Source organism: Chelonoidis abingdonii, chromosome 1 (genome assembly GCF_003597395.2).
Source record: "Chelonoidis abingdonii isolate Lonesome George chromosome 1, CheloAbing_2.0, whole genome shotgun sequence".
NCBI lineage: Eukaryota > Metazoa > Chordata > Testudines > Testudinidae > Chelonoidis > Chelonoidis abingdonii.
Window position 1 is genome coordinate 125,642,725 of NC_133769.1, and position 18,394 is coordinate 125,661,118.

Sequence of the window (18,394 nt, forward strand, 5' to 3'; positions counted from 1 at the left end):
TTTTATTTTTTTTCCTCCCTCTTCCGCAGAGTTGGAGGCATCAGTGAATCCACAGTTGTGGATATTATCCATGCAGTTAATGGTTAGTGTCCTTTTGCATCAGAGTAAAATCATTTTTGGGCGGGGGAATACGGATTGGAAAGATCACACACAATAATGCATCGAAGAAGACAAAAATAATTGTAATGCTTATGAACTCTATATGATGACTTTTAAAGTCCCTGGAAGAAGTAGTGAAATTGTTTGATTGGTCTGTTAATTATTGGACTGGGCCCAATATCAAATATTTGTAGAAGATAAGACTTCTCTCTGTGGAGATGAATAATAACCAGACTTATTTTCCTTTAACAATTTGGCACACAAAACGTTCTTCATTTTCCACTCTTTGCTTACAAATCAATCTAAAATCATGCTGAACCTGTTTATCCAGTTTACAAAAGCCTGTGGACAAAATAGTCAATTAAAAATAAGACTCTTGCAAGAGATTCCATAACATTCCCCTATCTAAAAAGTGCAAATGCTACTTTATTAATAAAGAAATCAGAGTGACTCTCCTTCACCCCTGCAGTTCCAGGGTATAGAAATAAAGATGACTTTTTTCCACCTGAATGCATTGTGAGCGGTGTGTGTGTATACTGCATGTGACCAGGAAATCGATTTGCCTACAAACTACTGTTTTATATGCAGTCAGAAAATGACTATTAAGAAACAAAATCATGCAAACATGCACACTCTACCCGCTCTCCCTCTCCCCTCCCCTTCCCTCAAGTTAAAAAAAAACACCAAAACCAACAAACCCACACACCACCATCCAACTTCAGCTGTAGTCCTGCTGGTATTAAGAGTAAACAGTATGTGGTCATTGATCTCCTGTTGGGGGTGGTGCACTCTGGGAAATGCGGGGAATGCCTGGAGACATGGCTGCAGTCAACTGATGAGCTTTTGAAGAAAAATGACAGAAATAAGAAAGAGAGAACATTCAAATCCAGGAGAGAGAGTGAGAGATTGTGGATCAAAGCTTTTATTCCTCCCCCGACGAATAACCCATATCTCGTTCTGTGTAGTTTTAGGGAGAGGTAATAGCGAGTGGATCTCCCCCGTTCTTCCTTATTGTGTGTGATTGATTGAGATTGCTGTGTGGCCAAAAAACCCAAAACAAAACCACCTCCGCAGCTGTTTTAAGTAAATGAAAGTAAGATCGGCAGAGAGCGCTGGACCCAGCTAGTGGGCAAGCCTGTGCTGGAGTCTCAGCCTGTGTAGGCTCGGTGCTTTACCTAAGGACTGTCGGGTGATGATGTAACTTTGTGTAGGACTTCTCGGAGTGCCGGTGGAAAGCAGAGGAGTGTCTTTCCCCCCGCCGTGCGGGAAAGCAGGAACTAAGCGATTAGCACGGACGGTGGGTGAGGATAACTCGGAGGAGGACTGTTTTGTTTCAAACCCGCCACATTTTATAGAGTGTGTGACTGTGTTTCAGCTCCGATCCCCCGTCTTCTGTGCCTCTTGCACTCACTGATTGCTCCTCTGCTTTGGAGAGTGGGGAAGGGAAGGGAACAATAAAAACGCCCCAAACTACTTTCCTTTCCCTTTTTGTAAAATTAGTAGCTTCTAAAAATAGGGGATCCGTCCAGCCAAGGCGCTTGAGGATTAAGAGAGGAAGCTAAAGGAAGAGACTCGAGAGGCTGGCTGCAGTGGTCTCTTCAGACTGTGTGTGTGTTGTGCGTTTGCACCGGTCTGTCAGTTGCATGCATTACAGGAGGTTCCTTCGGACACACAAACACAGGCACCCACACGATAACTCTCGGATGTTTATTCTTAGCAAATAGAGAGAGTGGAGCGGACTCTCCTCCTGGAAGGGGACCAGGTAATCATTTCCCAGGCATCGGCAATCATTTCTGCATTGGGAAGAAGTTAAAAGGGGGGGGGGGGGAGATAATCACCCTCTCCGTTTATGTTTATAATGTTCCTTTAAGTGGGGGGGGGCAGATTTGTTTTAATCCTTGCCCGGTGTCAATAATCGACGTGTTATTTACAATCTAGACACTCAGCTGCAGCAGCAGAGACGAAAGCAAATTCCACTCTCTGTATTTGGCTGGACTGGGAGTGGGGGGGGGCACAGTTTAGGAAAGAGGTCAGGGTTTGTTTAGGAAAGATCAGAAGACAGCTGAAGTGAGAGAGGGACTCGCCACTTATTCCCCTCACCCTTTCTCGCCCCCCCTCCCGTTTTCCAGGGTGTCTGAGGTGGCTGGAGATTGCACAGAAAGCTTCTCCTCCCCCACTGTTGCCAGTCTCTCTCTCTCTCGCTCTCTTTTCCTTTTGTTATTTGCACTCGCATTGTGTTGTTTGTCTCTGAAGCCGCCTCATGACCAGCAAAGGGATTTCACCTCGTCCTTGAGAGAGGGAAGGGAAGAGATCAACTCTATACCCACCTCCGGTGTCCTCCCTTCTCCCCCCCAGCCCTGTATCACTTTAGCATCCCACGCCAAGAGGAGACGTTAAAGAGACCGGGTAGGTGCTCTCACAGAGCCGTTTTTACTTGGCTTGTTGCGGTTAGTGAGAAGGGGGCAGATGTCCAGAGCAACAGAGCTTTGCCTCAGGGGCTTGCTCTCCACTCAGCACTTGGTTCCCAGCTTCAGCTGGAGGGGCGAGGAGGGGGGATATGATTCAATGCTGAATGGGGAGGGGGCGAAGGTGCTGGGGCTTAGGAGAAACGGGTGAGTTTGGCTTTAGAAAGGGGGAACTGCCTTTGGGGAGGGTGTGAAACTAAACGGGCAAAGTCCCCCCACAGTGGAAGGGGGTAAGTGGTGGGGTGTCTGGGGACGATCCGTCAACACTGGTGGGATGTTTCCAGGGTCTTTCGCACCTCCTAAAGTTCAGTGCGACTTGTCACGCCTTCCATCCCCCTTCATTGATTGCATGGGGGTGGGGGGCCGGGCGGGATTGTAAGGAAGGGAACTCTCCTGGAGTGGCAAGAACATTGCTCATCCCACAGGATTCTGGAGGATTTCGCAGACAGGAAGCTTTACATTATTTTAATTGCCTCCTCCTTTTTTTTGTGTGAGTGTAAAGTGAAAACTGCTTCGCCGCTTTTAAGGGCTTGTGCCCTGAGAACTCCCCCTTGCACTGGGCTCAAACAACAGGAGATCGGGAGAGTTAAACTCGTATTGGGTCTGGAAATGTTTGCCTATGCTAGCTGCAGTTTGCAGAGTATCGATCCGCCGAGAGCAAGGCACATTCGCGTGGGAGAGCAGCCTAAAGAGACTGGTTACATGTTTCAGTAAGCATGTTCCTTATAGTTTGCAAACCTTATTGCTCCTTAAGAAATTGACTGACTCTGGTAAATGGATTAAATGCTCTTGGTCAGTCATTTCAGCTGATTTTCTACCAAAAAGAAAACATCAAAGAAAAATATAGTCTGTCAGTCAATGCACGCATATTGTTCTAATGTTCCCCTTCCTCCAAAAGTGGAGGTGAGAGTGAACTCAGCCAACTTTTTACAGAAATGTAAGGGACTTTATTTTAACCCAACTGTGATCCTAGAATAACTGGAGCTGTTTATCAAGAAGAACATGATCATTGTTCCCTAGGGACTGCATTCAGTCTCAGCACTGTAGTGTGATCAAGGGCAGAACCAATAGAAATCAGTGGGATTTTGGGTAATAAGTGTGGGAATCTCCAAACAGACTGGGTCTGAATGATTTGTTTCCCTTCTGCTCATAAAGAATGACCTCAGGCATTTTTTAAAAAAAAACAAAAACAGCAGGCCAGTGAAATAGACATGCAGAAGATTTGTAGGCGTTCAACATTTTAGTAAAAAAAAAAAAAAAAAAATAGAATTCAGCAGGATTATAGGAAGGACCTCTGTGAACTAGTGTTTTTAAAGAGAGTCTGATACCAAGTGTGTGTGTGTGTGTTTTGTTTATTAACTCTTGAGAAATTGAAGTTAGAATTGTCCTAAAGTTAGGAAGAAGTTTTTCATAAAGATGTATTTTGCTCTCTTTCAAAGAATTCAGCTTTAAGCTTGATTTCAGATAAATTAATGGCATTGCACGCCAGTTGTAGACATTTGGAAGAAAAACTGCTAAGATTTAAATCAAATTCTTGTAAATGAAGGATATTTCTTAGTCTTTTGTTCAGAGTTCCTCTGTAAATTGTTGGTATTTTCTCTCCAGAAACCTACCTCATAAAAATTAGAATACAATATCTGTTTTTTTTTTAAATAGCCCCTAGTCCTTCCCAATGGTAGAAAATTAATCTTTGTCTAAAAAGTGGATCCATTGTGTAAAATACGTAGTTTACAAATACTTAACTGGGACTATAGGGGAGAGGTGAATGAGTTATTTAGATATAGTAATATCCAAATGTTTGTCTTATAGAACTCTTTGCTCTTAAAGAGAGAGACTGACATGAATTTGTTGCATTTTGTGAATGCATAGTATGTATATGTCATGTCTTCATATTTTTGAACATGAAAACCTGATAAACACGTGGCCATTATGCGTGGAAGCCTTGCATCAGAGCTTTTTGTTGAACTTAAACTGTTTTGGCAGAGTGTTACACTATATGGAATATAAGACTTTAAAGCTGCAATCATCTTTTGTAAGCAAATTAGCATTTGAGAGATGTATTCACTATTTCAGGTTAACTCAGTTCAATTGTGTGTGCATGTGCGTATAGCTGGTTTAGTCTAATATGAAGTCTTGTAAATGATGGAAGTGAGTATATGCTTTTGGAAAGGAAACTATAAACATATAAATGTCTCCTATATAAATTTGAGTTCATGTTAGGGAAACATAAATCTTATAGTGTCATGATCTTATAGTGGTGGGGTAAGAGTTTTAGGTAGCTTAACATTTTTTCAGTCAAATTAATTCTTCGGACAGTCTACTAATAAATGCTGAAATGGGAAGGGATATTTCTGAGATCTGTACATTGAGAAACTATGCTATTGTTCAATATATATACATACATACATGTATGTGTTACTACATTTTTTTTTTTTTATTTTACTTGCCAGCCTCATATAGACTGGTTAGTAGCAATATAGTTAAGATGTTGGGTGTGTTGTTCACATTGGATAGTTCCTTGACATTCAAGACTGTGGAAAAAGTAATTCTTCAGTTACACATCCTAAAATATTATATTTCAAGTAAGTTTATAAGTAGCTTAGCTAAATACCAGTATGTACTGCATTACAAGGAAAAGAGTAGCAATAAGTTTGATTTGATGCTAGTGACAGTATTATAATGCTGTAGGTATATAGGAACTTTGTTTCTGCCTTGTTACTCCTACCTACAATGATATAAACTGCTGTGATCTGGATTTTGAGAGTGAACCAAAAAACAGAGCATTCAGTGGAACAAGTTTTCTAAAGTTTAGGAAAAATAAAACCTTGCCAAAACACTGCAGTGGCGCTGTTGTAAGCTGTAATGTTTTTGACCATTCTCAGTAGATTGCTATTATAATAGTATTTTTCCAGTTAGCAGTGAAGTATCTTTTCCCTACTTTTGCATATAAATAATCCTGTGTTCTTTGAACAGGCAAAGTGATACATCCATTGAAGGCATTGAAAGCTTTGCCTGAAAAAGGATGGGCCCTATACTATTGGAGTATCCTTTTACAAAATGCAGGTTTTGTTTAACATACTGCAGGTTCTCCTTTTATACCTCAGTTTAATCTTTTCATCTGAGAGTTCATCTGTGTGGTAATGTTCAGATCCAGATTAAGTTTAGGTGAGAGATTGATTTTTGAGGTTGAACCAGAGATGATTTCAGGTTGAATGGTGCTGAAAACTTGCGAGTTGTTAGAGATTTCTGTCCAGAAAAGACTCTGTTTCTGATTGAGATCCATTCAGGGACCAAAATTGTAGGATTGGGAGATTTGAATCCAAGCCTTCCCCTCTCTACTCCTCTGGAAATTTTGGGAGAAATGAGAGTGCTCAGGAGGATGACCAGACCAAAAGATTAGGTCTGACTATCTCTAATTAGGATATTATTCATCTACATTCGTTGACATTGTATGTAGAGTTATATGGTGGAGCCTGCCCAGGGAAGAGGACATACAGGTTGTTAAGGGAGCTTGGATCCTTTAAGTTTCTTACTTCAGTGATAGACACCTTAGAAGTACTTAAGATTCATTGTCATCCTTGTAGCACTTTGCCCTTTATGTCTCCTGGTTCCTTTACCCTCTTTGTGTGTATGTATACCTCCACCCTGATATAACGCGACCCGATATAACACGAATTCAGATGTAACATGGTAAAGCAGCGCTCTGGGGGTGGGGCTGCGCCTGCGAGCTCTGGCAGATCAAAGCAAGTTCGATATAATACGGTTTCACCTATAATGCAGTAAGATTTTTTTTGGCTCCCGAGGACAGTGTTGTATTGGGGTAGAAGTATATATGGTGTTTTCTCAATATGTAAAATGCAAAGTCTGCACAAGTTCTCCTTATTGCCTACCAAAGCACACATGCTTTTATTTTTCAGTCTGCGGAAAACATATGCTTCCTGACAGTCTGAGGAGGTGTTCTTTAATATTTCTGAGAGCTTTATCTTCAGTCTGTTTCAGTCTTTCTGTCTATTTTTTCTTTGGATCTCAAGCATGGACTGAGGCCCATAGGTAACCCACACTGGGCTCTATTAATAGTGGCCATTTTCAGAGGCACAAGGACAATTACTAATCTCCTGCTGGCTTTCCATCCACTTGGGAGGCAAGTGATTGTAAGAATGCCATTTTGCCTGGTGCATCAAATACCTAGCAAATCTTCGCTCACCTAGTTTACAATTGCTAAACCCAGTAACAACACCAGAAATCGAACTTGAGTGGTCCTGAGCACCACCTCTTACTGTGCTGAGTCACACAACCAGCAGCACTTTGTTAGCATTAAATTTGATCCACCGGCCCTCAGCAGAGCTGACAATTTTCAGCTAAAAGACCCTTCAGTGAATTGTCCTTTAATAGAAAGTCTTCTCTCCCTCACCCCTCTGTTGTACTTTTAAATTAAATGAAATCCTTGAGAAGCTAGTGGCAGCTTAGGGTGATGAGAGTTTAAGGACCAGAGTAACCATGTGTATTTCAAGGAAATAAACTGTCTGAAAAATATAGGTCAACACTTATTTTTAAAGCAGGACCTACCACTGATACAAAACCTCACACAACTACAGAATCATATATAGTGCAAAATTATACATTGCTATTAGGGTTTTTTGATCCTTGGCATGATTGTTGCCAAAATCCTGAGGAAATTATGTCCTATATTGGTTTGTTCTAAGATGCAGGAAGTTTGGCACCATAGTTCCCAAACCTGTTGGTGACTGAGTGCCCCTTTGGGAATTTGAGAGTGTTCAGTACCTCCCAAGAGGCACTCAGCATTTTGCAGGATCAGGCCTAAGTTAAGCGGTAACTTTTAAAACAAAGAATGTGCAGCTATTCATTTCACTAGGGAGATACTTACATTATTGGGTCATGAGCAGAAGTAACTGGGGCCTTGACTATATTTGAAGTTGCACCAGATTAATTTTAAATGTGTTTAAAAACAGATATTGTTAAACCACTGGTAATACACCATTTGGGCACTCTTAATCTGATCTGCATCTGATATATCTATGTAGCTTAAAGTGATTCCTCACTGGACAAAGATAAATAGATATGGCAGGTTTAAATTGATTGAGTATCCACACTATGTTTTGCAGCTGTTCATTTAAATTGAATTAAAATCACATCTTTAAATTAAACTAGTGCAACTTTGAATAGGGTTTATGGAGGCAGCCTTTTAAACTGATGTAAGATCTCACCCATTTTCGGACAAACAGCTAATTGATGCAAATATCTGAATATTTTCAGTTTATAGTAGTCCTGTGTTATGCTTTAGTTTTGATGTAAACAAAATGTTCAGGAAATAGTTATAATATGTTAGCTAGTTAAATAAATGTTTACTTAGTAAGAATGTATTGGTTAAAAAGTTAACTAGATTTTTTTTTTTAAAGCAATACCTGTCCCTGTTTTAGTATCCCCTATCAGTGAATGGAGATATTGTTTCTCTTAGTGGGGGATACAATTTTTAATGAAACAGCAACATGCTTCTTAGCAGGAAGCCAAGCTTCTTGAAGCAGACTTATACGGAAAAACTCAGGGATCATTAAAAACCATTGTAAATCAGGCAGTTTCAAGGTGATTTTAAGACATATTCTGATTTCTGTTTATTTTGGGGGAAGATATCTTGTATATAATGTGTCTAAACCAACTGTTTATCCCATTTCTTTCTCCTCTTCCCCATTCCCCCCAAACAAGACTTTTCCTTAAACATTTTCAAAAGTACCAGGTTACTACTGGGATCTAAATTTCTTCAGGTGTAATCTGTTCTTTAGGACTTGAAGGATGATAGTTTGTTTGATTCTGGGTGTTTTATTCAGGCAAAATTCTCACTAACTTCAGTCTAAAATCCTGATGCTGAGGCCAACATCTTTATGTATCCATATAGCCCTAAATATAATAGCCAAGATTTGCAAAAGGGACTAGTGATTGTGGTGCCCAGTGTGAGACACCTGAGAGGCCTAATTTTCAGAGGGCAGATGCTTGACAGTTCCTGAAAATCGGACTTGTTTAAAGTGACTCAGGAGGGACACCCACATTCACTAGTTATTTTGAAAATCTTGCCTCCACCTTCTGCATATGGAAGTCAGTCATAGTTTTGCCCGGGTAAGGAGTGCAGGATCAGGTCCTACCAATCAAATAATAAATAGAGGGAAATTCAGGATAATAAAATACCTGAATTCAGGTCACCTATATATGCCACTACAGCTTAATTGTAACCTGGTATGTGAACTATTTAAGAATCAGAAAAGGATGGTTAATGGCTCTGAAATAGCTAACACATTAATACAGTATGTTACTCAAACACTTTTGGGAGAAGATCGCTTCTCGGCCTTTTGGCTAAGAGAGATGAAAACATTATCTAGTTTTATAGCAGCTACTGGTGCTTGTTTGAGCTTGGGGTTGGTTTTATATTTGTCACCCGTTTATAAACTGTAGTTAGAGGCAGGATAGTCCTGATTCTGTGGAATGAACATTGATAGAGTCTAGCCTTCGAGGGAGGGAGAGTCTCTATAAGTGAACTATCCTGCAGAAAGTTTATTTGTTGTTGTTGTTGTTGTTAAGATGAGCAAGTTGAAGTTTCCAGGTGTCAAACATGGATTATGCATTAGATGGCTACAAATTTAGGATGAGCTTTTTTGTTCCCTGTGCAAACTTGACAGTTTTGGGTTGATGACGTCAGTTTCATACTCACTGCTGATATCCGACAAAGACAGAGCTGGAGTGGAGGTACTTGTGACATTCCTATAAACAGAGATGCCTTAGGTGAGTAACATTTTGGATAATATGATGGAAATTCTGCAATTGTAGGGATTAATCTACCATCTTCAGTCTTGCACAAGTCAGATGACAAACGAGGAAATTTTGTTGGATATATATATATATGTATATGTGAATTTAGTGCTTGTGAAAAGCAATGGATAAACAATTCTGGAAACTGAAGGCCTCAATCAGCCTGAAACATGCAGCAACAGTGTGTGATGTGCACTGCTTCATCTCCAATTCGATCTGCAGGGAGCAATTCAAGGGATAAGAAAGGAGTTCAGCCCTCCCTACCCAAGTGGGCCCTGATTTAGCAAAACACTTGAGTATGTGCTTCTGGTTAAGCACATGGTTGTAGGATTGCTTACATACTTAAAATTAAGCATATGCTTAAGTGATTTGCTGGGTCGGAAACGTCTTCCTTGAATTATCTGATGAGATTGCTAAAAAGGCAACCAGTTTGGTGGTTTTTGTGGTCTGAACTGTTTTTCCACCAGGAACTGTAATGAGGCCATCACCTCACTTCACATAGGTCACAGAGAAGCCCTCAGATGATAGAGATGGATGATATGCTTTAAATGAGGCAGAGGAAAAAAATCTTGCTCCTTCTGATGCAAAAGCGCTCCCTATTGATCACCCTCTATCAGCACAAAAATTCAGCTTTTCAAAGCAACTCCTAGCTGGAAGTATCAAAGTGGGAAAAGTGTTTTTAAAAAAATAAAATAAAGGGAAAGTTGAGAGAAGTTCTAAATTTAAAAAAGGTTGTATTCAGGAAAATGGCTCAGATTTGAATAAAATGCCATTAATATCAACAGGACTTATCTGCAGAATATTCTGCATATGGTATATATAAAATTAGCAATAAGGCTTTATTTTAAAGTCTCCTTTGCATAGGGGGCTGAAATGTCTTAAAGTCCATGTAGTATTTTTCTTCTGGCTGTGTTTAATTTCAAAATCCTATTCTATTACCAGTCATAGGAGGAAAAATGTTTACTCTTAAAATCATGGACCCTAATACACTTATTTAGATAAGAATATTTTATACATTTTGCTCATTCCAAACAAAGGTGACTTGAAACACTTCTGAATTTTTGCTCCCACCATAAATTGATCCAGAATATAGCACGAGTTGTGCAAAAACTGGTCTAAGGCCCTAATTAGGTGAAGCATTTAGTGTGTCCTAACTTTAAGAATGTGCTTAAGCCTCTCAGTTCAGCAAAACATGTAAGCACATGCTAAAAGTTAAGCTGTTTGCTTAAGCACTTTGCTGAATTAAGGCCTAGACGTAAAATTTTGAAAAGGGACTTAAGCACTTCATCATGTTGACTTTCAGGGCCTGAAGTGCTTCATACTGACACACTTTTGGAAAAGGAGACTCAGGCTCCTAAGTCACTTCTGCATTTTTGAACATTTGACTTGCAAGTTTTTAAAGCTGTGGTGAAATAATAGGAATGGTAGATTCAGTGAAACTTTTTGATGTGATAATCTGTGATGCATGAGCTCTGAAGGATGGCGTGAGTGGGAGGCTGCAGTGGTTGCAGAAGCCATGTGGAATTTGTGTTGAATTGGGCTCAGAGGAATAACATTGAGGCCGTATTACATAGTTGGCGTTAGAAGAGATTGCAATATAACCAAGAAAACAGAGTGAAACGCCCCCTCCCCCACCACACACAAATTAAAAAAAAAAAAAAAATTTAGGGAAACCAGTTTGCTTTATATAATGTTTAAATGTCAGTGTTCATTTAGTAGTACTTGCTTGTCATTTTTTCCTTAGGCCAATACTCTGTCTATATTATGAGCACAGAGTCATGAAACACCCAAAATGTCCATTGGCTGCAAGACTGGCATTAGGGGGCCTAGTTTTGAACCCTTTAAAGTAAATAAGTGCTTTGCTTTTAATTTCAGCAAGTGCATAATCAGAGCCTGTAAAAGTTGAACACTCAATTTGTCTACGATATGGATCACAGCTCAACTCTGCCTGAGATTTTCAAAGTCACTCGAGGGATTTAGACACCCAATGACTGTTGGAATTCAGTGGGATTTGAGAGAATAACTCTCATAGCCGCTTTGAAAATCCCAGCCTCTGGGTGAAATCAATGGTAGTTTTGCTGTTGGTTTCTTTGATTACCATGGAACCAGGATTCCACTCTCTGGTTACAGTTCAAGACCCAGGGCATCCTTTTTATTGACTTCAGTGGGCTTTAGTTCATCCCCTTATACTGTTTCCTGATGAGTTTTATTGTTATACTTTATATGTATCAAGAGAGTGAGAGACCGAGAGAGCTAATGTTTTGGTCCAGCTGACCATGTGTTGCTCTTCTATAGAGCTATACATGTGTTTGTTTTCTTTTATTCAATCAAATGCTTGCACACACACACATGCACACACACAAAAGAGCGGAGAAATGAAAGTATTACCTGCAAAATATCTTTAAATAAACCCCTGTATAACCACATATGTTATCTTCACTTGAAAGAGATACTATCTCCATCTCAACATTTACACAGCAAAGTAATGCATTATTGCATTTTAATAAATAATTAAAAAGCAACTTAAAAGAAAGTAGGCCAGTAAAAAAAAAAAAAAGAGTGGGTTTCAAATTTGAGAGAAGAAAAAATATATTTCTAGTTTACAAATTGATTACATTTTACTAAATCCCACTGTCCCATTACACTGTGACCAAAGACCAATTTGACACCAACAGAGATCCATTAAAAAGATTTGGAATGATGAGAGTCTGTGGCATCTGGTTTCCCTCCCCATCCCCCTTCTTGGTAAGAGAGGCAATTGTGACCCTTTATCTATTTTCAAGTGACGGAGGAACAAATCTCTAGAGCTCTGTTGATTGGGTTTTTAGTACGGTTTTCAGTGTTGTGCTGTAATAAAATGAGTTATTTTAGAACTGTGCATATATTAGTGTTCTGGCACGGCATGATACAATAATGTGTGAAAAAGTATAAGATCACACCTTGGTTAAACTTGCAGATTTCCTGCATAATCTGACAGTGAGCTCTTGTCAAGTTTTGACTGTGTGTAAAGAGGGAATAAAGTTCCCAGAAGCAGAGCACAGGGTTTGGATGTATTTTTATGTCTGTTCAGGGACTTTAGCCCCAATGTACTTGTGAATATGCCTAACTTTAAGCACTTCAGTCCAGATGAACCCAGTGTTTAAAGCTGGTGAAGTACTTTGCTGAAGTGGAGCCTTTTTAAAATCTTACGTTATGGAAGATGAGCATTAATTTAAATTTTTTGAATTATATAATCAAAATGCATAATTTTGTAAAATAATAAAGTAAATAAACAATTGATAAAATTGCAAAAATAACAGTAAAAAAACAAAATGCAATGCATAACAACACTTCACATTTAATACCACATCGCCTGCTCCAGCACTCAGTTTGTCCGAGAGAAGGCTGGAGGATTGAACTAAAAAAAAAAAAAGGTTCATTATTCAAAAGTGCAGCTCTCTCAGTGCTTATTCAAGCATGCAATTAAGCATATAGAGATCCCTAAGTATGTATTGATTTACGCTATAGGTCAAACTAGGGTGACCAGATAGCAAGTGTGAAAAATCGGGACATTTTTTGGGGGAGAAGGGAATGGCAGAGTATAATTGTATATTTAAGACAAAACCCCTAATATCAGAATGATCTCAGTAATATCAGGACATCTGGTCACCCTAGGTCAAACAAAAGTTATGGACTTGATACAGAAATTACTGGGCAAGCTTCTGTAGCCTGTTTTGTGGAGGAGCTCTGACTGAAGGATCAGAATGGTCTTTTCTGGCTGTAAAATCTACTAGTCTTAAGTATTGATGGTCTCCAAATATGTTGTGTTACGATGTTTTAAAACTGAGGCAACTGAAGGATTGGGCAAGCATACAGCTAAACCTGGATCAGTAGAAGTTTCAGGTAACTGATCCACATTTTAGAGGATGCACCATGACAAAAGACCCTGTGCTCCATTTACTGTGACTTGTTTTTTGATTTTGTTTTTTTAAAGGGGGAGAGGGGAGAGCAGCAAGTCCCTTTTTGGCTAGATTTTGAATCATTGACCCCCTTTTCCAAGCCAATGTAGTGCATGTTGGCATACGTTTTGGGACACTGAAATACATTTGTTTAACTTTCCTTTAAGTTTTCATACAAACATCAGACCAGCCTGGTCATTGATTCACTTGTTCCTAAAGAATTTTTTGTGCTCGATTCATCCTTACAGGTTGTCAAGGTATTCAGGTGACCTGAGATTGAGGAAACAAGAAGGAAATCAGCAAAAGGCTCAAACTGAGTCTGACTGCAGCATAAATAATGTTTGCAGATTTATGCCTGGGTGCGTAGGATGTGAAGAAAGGCTTTTTCACTTGCACCATCACATCTGAAAGGCCTGAGCAGCAGAATTGTTCCAGGGGAGAATTAACCTGGTTAGTTCAGGTTGTTTAAATCCAGTGACAGCTCAGGTTTTATGAGGCTTGCTGGTAATTCATAATACTATTCTCTGCATCTCTGCTCCGACAGGCCTTGTAATGAAAGCACTCAAATAGGCCCAGTGGATTGGCCATGCCCCAGAGTATTTAAGAGGCTCTGAACCAGAGTCACCATCAGGGAGAATGATGGAAGACTGAGGAACTCTCCTATTCTTTGCTGTTGCCAGGAGTGATTGCATCACAGGAGTTATTCTGTTGGGGGATTACTCTAAGTCAGGGGTGGGCAAACTTTCTGGCCTGAGGGCCACATTGGGGTTGTGGAACTGTATGGAGGGCCGGTTAGGGAAGGCTGTGCCCCCTCCCCCACCCCAAGCAGCCTGGCCCCTGCCCCCATCCCCTGACTACCGCACCCCCTATCCAACCCCACCTTCTCCTTGTCCCCTGATGGCCCCCTGCTCCTTATCCCCTGACCACCCCCCCAGGACCTCACCCCCTATTGAACCCCCTCTCTCACTGTCTCCTGACAACTGCCCCCCACCCTGCAATATGGGCTGCAGTGTCTCCAGTGTGCCAGTGACACCCAGGTTAATGAATCTAGCTCTTGTTTCCAGAGAGATTTTATAGGATTCAACAGAGTTTAGGGATCAGATGAGGGCTACTTAATTGTGGCTGAGACCAAAAAAGGCAGAACTGGGGAATCAAGGAAGATGTTCTATCAGTTTCTCTGACTGAGTGGGTGGTCTGCTGTTGGTGAAGCAGGCTCATGACATTTGGGAGGGGGCTTCTTGTTGTACCCCAGCTTTTGGTGGATGTTGAGGAATCAGCGGCTTTCAAATGTGCTTTTAAACCCACGCACTTGGCTAGAAGATTCTGTTCTATTCTGTATAGGATTTTATTCTAGGCTCACCGGCATAGTATCTGAATGCTTTCCAGCAGTGCATTAAGCAACGTGACTACACATCTGCCACAGGTTGTGGGTTCTCTTATCCTCTCCTTGGAGGGAGAAAAATGTACAATGGTTTGGCTTGTTTTAGTAGAGGGTGTCTTTTTTTTTAAATAAATATACCTGTTGCTTTGTGTCTATACTAGTGAAGGCAAGGTTGAGCCCTTTGGCAACATTTTGGCTATTTCTAAATAAGGTTTTTAATCTGGAGGTGACAAATAAAATTGCTTGCTGCTTTTCCAGCTCTAGTTCTAGCATAGAAAGTCCTAAGTGACTGGGGTCCAATCTACCAGTTCTATCCTTGTGTGATTCTGTGGCAGTTATGATCAGCTGGAGTACTCAAGATAACAGGCCTCTGTCTTAAACAAGAGGGGATTACTGACTGGATATTGCTATTCCCTTTGGGAATTTACTTCCCCTTTGGTCTGTCAGACTGATGATGTTCAAGGTGTGATGCCAGGTTTTGTTTTTTTTGTGGGGGAGGGGTTTGTTGCGTGGGGTTTTAGGATACGTCTGCTTTACAGTTGGAGGTACTGTATGATTTGCAGCTTAGGTAAGCATCCTGTGCTAGCTTTAATTTAGCTAATATGGTCAAAAAATAGCAGTGGAGATGCGATGGCACCGGCCCAGGGGGGCGGGCTAGGAATAAGGAATGTGAGTATGTGCCCAGGATTCTGGTGAGCTGGTACAGCCCACATTGAAGTAGAATTAGTAGTGGGGGAGGGAGAGTAAAAGGCAGAGAGAATCAATCATTTGTTGTCACAGAACCAGTATGTGGTGGTTTGTACCGGTACAAAATGTAAAACAATTACAGAGAATATTGATTGAATATGCTAAAGGTCTAAATATCTAAGTTCTAGTGGCCTGATTCAAACACCCTCATATTAATTTAAAACAAACAAACAAACCCCAAACACATGGAACACACTTTAGTGTTGACTGTTTAGTTCTCAGATGATCAAATTCAGAGAAGTTAGAGCATTGTGCAGAAATGCTTTTGTGTTCACTGGTTAATGACTTTCAAGTAGGTGGTGATGGAGACTAGCAAATGACTTTCTTTGTATCATCATGACCATGAAACAAGAATGGAAATGTCGTCATAGATGCCACTTCAAATGGATCAGCTCTTAAAGGAACTTAGTTCTCGCTAAGGGCTGAATCTTTTCTGGTCTCTTTTCCCCTCTACTCTCCCTTTTTAAATAGACACAAAAAAAAAGGCTCTAATTCAGGAAAAAAATTCTCTGTTTCCAGTTTTTGTGGAAGCATTTGAAAGGAAGGAGTTTGTCTAGCAGTTAGAGCTTGAGAGTAGGAGTCAGAATTCCTAGCTCTTACCTCTTACTCTCTTTGTCTTCAAAGAGTTCCTTAATCTCTCTCTGCCTCAGTTCCACTATGGGTAAAATGGGGATAATAGCAGAGCTGTTGTGAGATTTCCTGCTCTAGAGGGGTGTTGTGAAATTTGTTTGCAAAGTGCTTAGAGATGCTCTGATGAAAGGTGCTGTGTAAATGTAACATAATTAGTAATGGTTATAGTAATAATAATTGTCTTCAGAATTATGACATTTTATTTTTCTTGGTTGAGTTTTTCTGGGGAATGAGATTTTTCCACAGGAAATAAATTGACCTGAAACTATGCTGGACTTGTGATTTCCTAGGATTTTTTTTTTTAATTTCTTAACTGACAGGGTTTTTTGATATCAGGTGCCACTCTTGAACTCCTGTTTGAAGAGCAAATGAAGTGTTTTGATGAAACTTGTTGCAGCAGTGAAGTTAATGGTGACTCATTTAGCCTGTGGCAGATTTAAAAAAAAATAAAATCAAATCTACTCCCAGTGAGATGGGTATGCTCTGGCAGACCCTATTTGAGAATGATTTGCTGCATTGCTAATAGTGTATATTTCCCTCCTCCCCTCACCCCCCAAAAAAGAATCCAGCATGTAGTGAAATGTTTATCAAAACCTTATAAATATTTCTAAACTGCTGAATTTTGATGGGAAATGCTTGCAGTTTAACATACATATTGCGAAGCAAAACTCTTTATGGATTTGACTGGCCCCTGTTTTTTAAAAAAAAAATTAGCCTGGTGACAGCTCTACTTATGACCATGTACGCCAACATCTGGCAAGGCTATGGATATCTGGGAATTCATTGCATGAAGCCATGGAACAAAGTGTTCTGGTCTGACCCCAGTAAGTAGAGACCAGGACTTGAACTGGAATCTTCAGGAGCAGAAATGTCTTGTGTTTGGAAAATTGGCCTGTTGAGTTACCACGCAAACACTAAAACAAAACTAATTTTAAGCAGGTCGTAGTTCAGTGATTCCCTCCGGAATCTCTTTTTTTTTCTCCTTTAAGTGAAGTCTTATGTTTGAAGTGAAAAAGGTCAAAGTTGATGCACAGTTACAATATTTTGAATGCTTTCCCTTAAGAACAGTCACTCAGGCTAGGATTAGCATGAAGAACTGCTAGGCTGGAACTTCAATGTCTGGGTTAAAAATATTTTAAAATAGTAAATGCAGTCAATACCGAAAGAGTGAGATCCCTGTGAGCCTTCCCATTCAAAGCTCAGGCAGCAACTGCAATGTAATTTAGTGCAGTGTATGTTTCATAGCTCTGGAGAATATTGTCTCCTGTTAATGTCACATTGGAAGATGGTGGGATAGTAGTAATTTTAGAAGGGTGTTACTCCTGTTTTGTTTTACACTGAAAACTTCAGAAGAAATAAAAATAAACATCAATTGAAAAAGAAATGTAACTGCAGAAAACTACCAATGAATCCAATTCGAAACAGCCTATAGATATGATATGCGTACAGGAACATTTTTGTGGGGAAGCAATTGCAAAAGAAATTTAGGAGAGACAGGAGAAGTCAGTTATGTACTGACAAGTCAAGTAGGCAAGCTTTCATCTAAGTGCCCATTCAGGAGTTAGATGCTACCTGCAATCAGATGGAATCGCGCTCAGCATTAAACTGCAAAATAATTTTTGAGACACTGTGGGTGAGAGAGCATCTTTTATTGGACTGATTTCTGTTGGTGAAAGAGAGAAGCTTTCAGGCTTCCCAGAGCTGAAGAAGAGCTCTGTGTAAGTGTATTCAGAGTGTCACAGCTATATACAAAGTGGAACATAGTGTTTAGCATAAGTAGTTAAGACACATTTCAAGGGATCGTTCAAGATGAAGTAGCCTGTTAACACCTCTCCAGTCATGGGCAGGGGAGGGGGAGGAAAGGTGTGTGTGTGTGTGTGTCGGAGGGGGGCAGGGGTTAGTGACTTACAGGTTGTTGTAATAAGCCATAAATCCAATGTCTCTATTCAGTTCATGATTTTTACTGTCTAGCAAAGTTATGAATTTAAGTTCCCAGCCTTGTCTTTTGAAGGTGTGCAGGCTTCCTTTGAGGATGTGGACTGAGGGGTCAGATATAGAGAGCCATTGCTTTGTGATAAGTATTCACCTGCAGGTGATACAGTATTTTTGTCTTTTATAATTTTTCTGCGAGAGTCCATTCAGGAGTTGAAGTGATTGCTGAAGCTTAAATTCATAACTCTGCTAGATACTAAAAATCATGGACTGAATAAAGACACTGGATTTATGGCTTATTACAACAAACCTATTAATTCCCCCCCTTCACACACACACACACTTTTCCTCCCCGTGACCCCAACTTAATAACGCCACCTCCCCAA

General features: G+C 40.1%; 1 protein-coding gene across 1 annotated transcript in view; it reads left to right on the top strand.

Annotated features, from left to right (window-relative positions):
• Positions 1 to 2,249: 2,249 nt before the first annotated feature.
• The window catches only part of SOX5 (SRY-box transcription factor 5), an 881,700-nt gene continuing 865,555 nt past the window's right edge, over positions 2,250 to 18,394 (top strand). The window contains exon 1 of the mRNA XM_075069816.1: positions 2,250 to 2,505. The gene's annotated coding sequence lies outside the window, so the exon portion shown is untranslated. The remainder of the gene's footprint in view (positions 2,506 to 18,394) is intronic.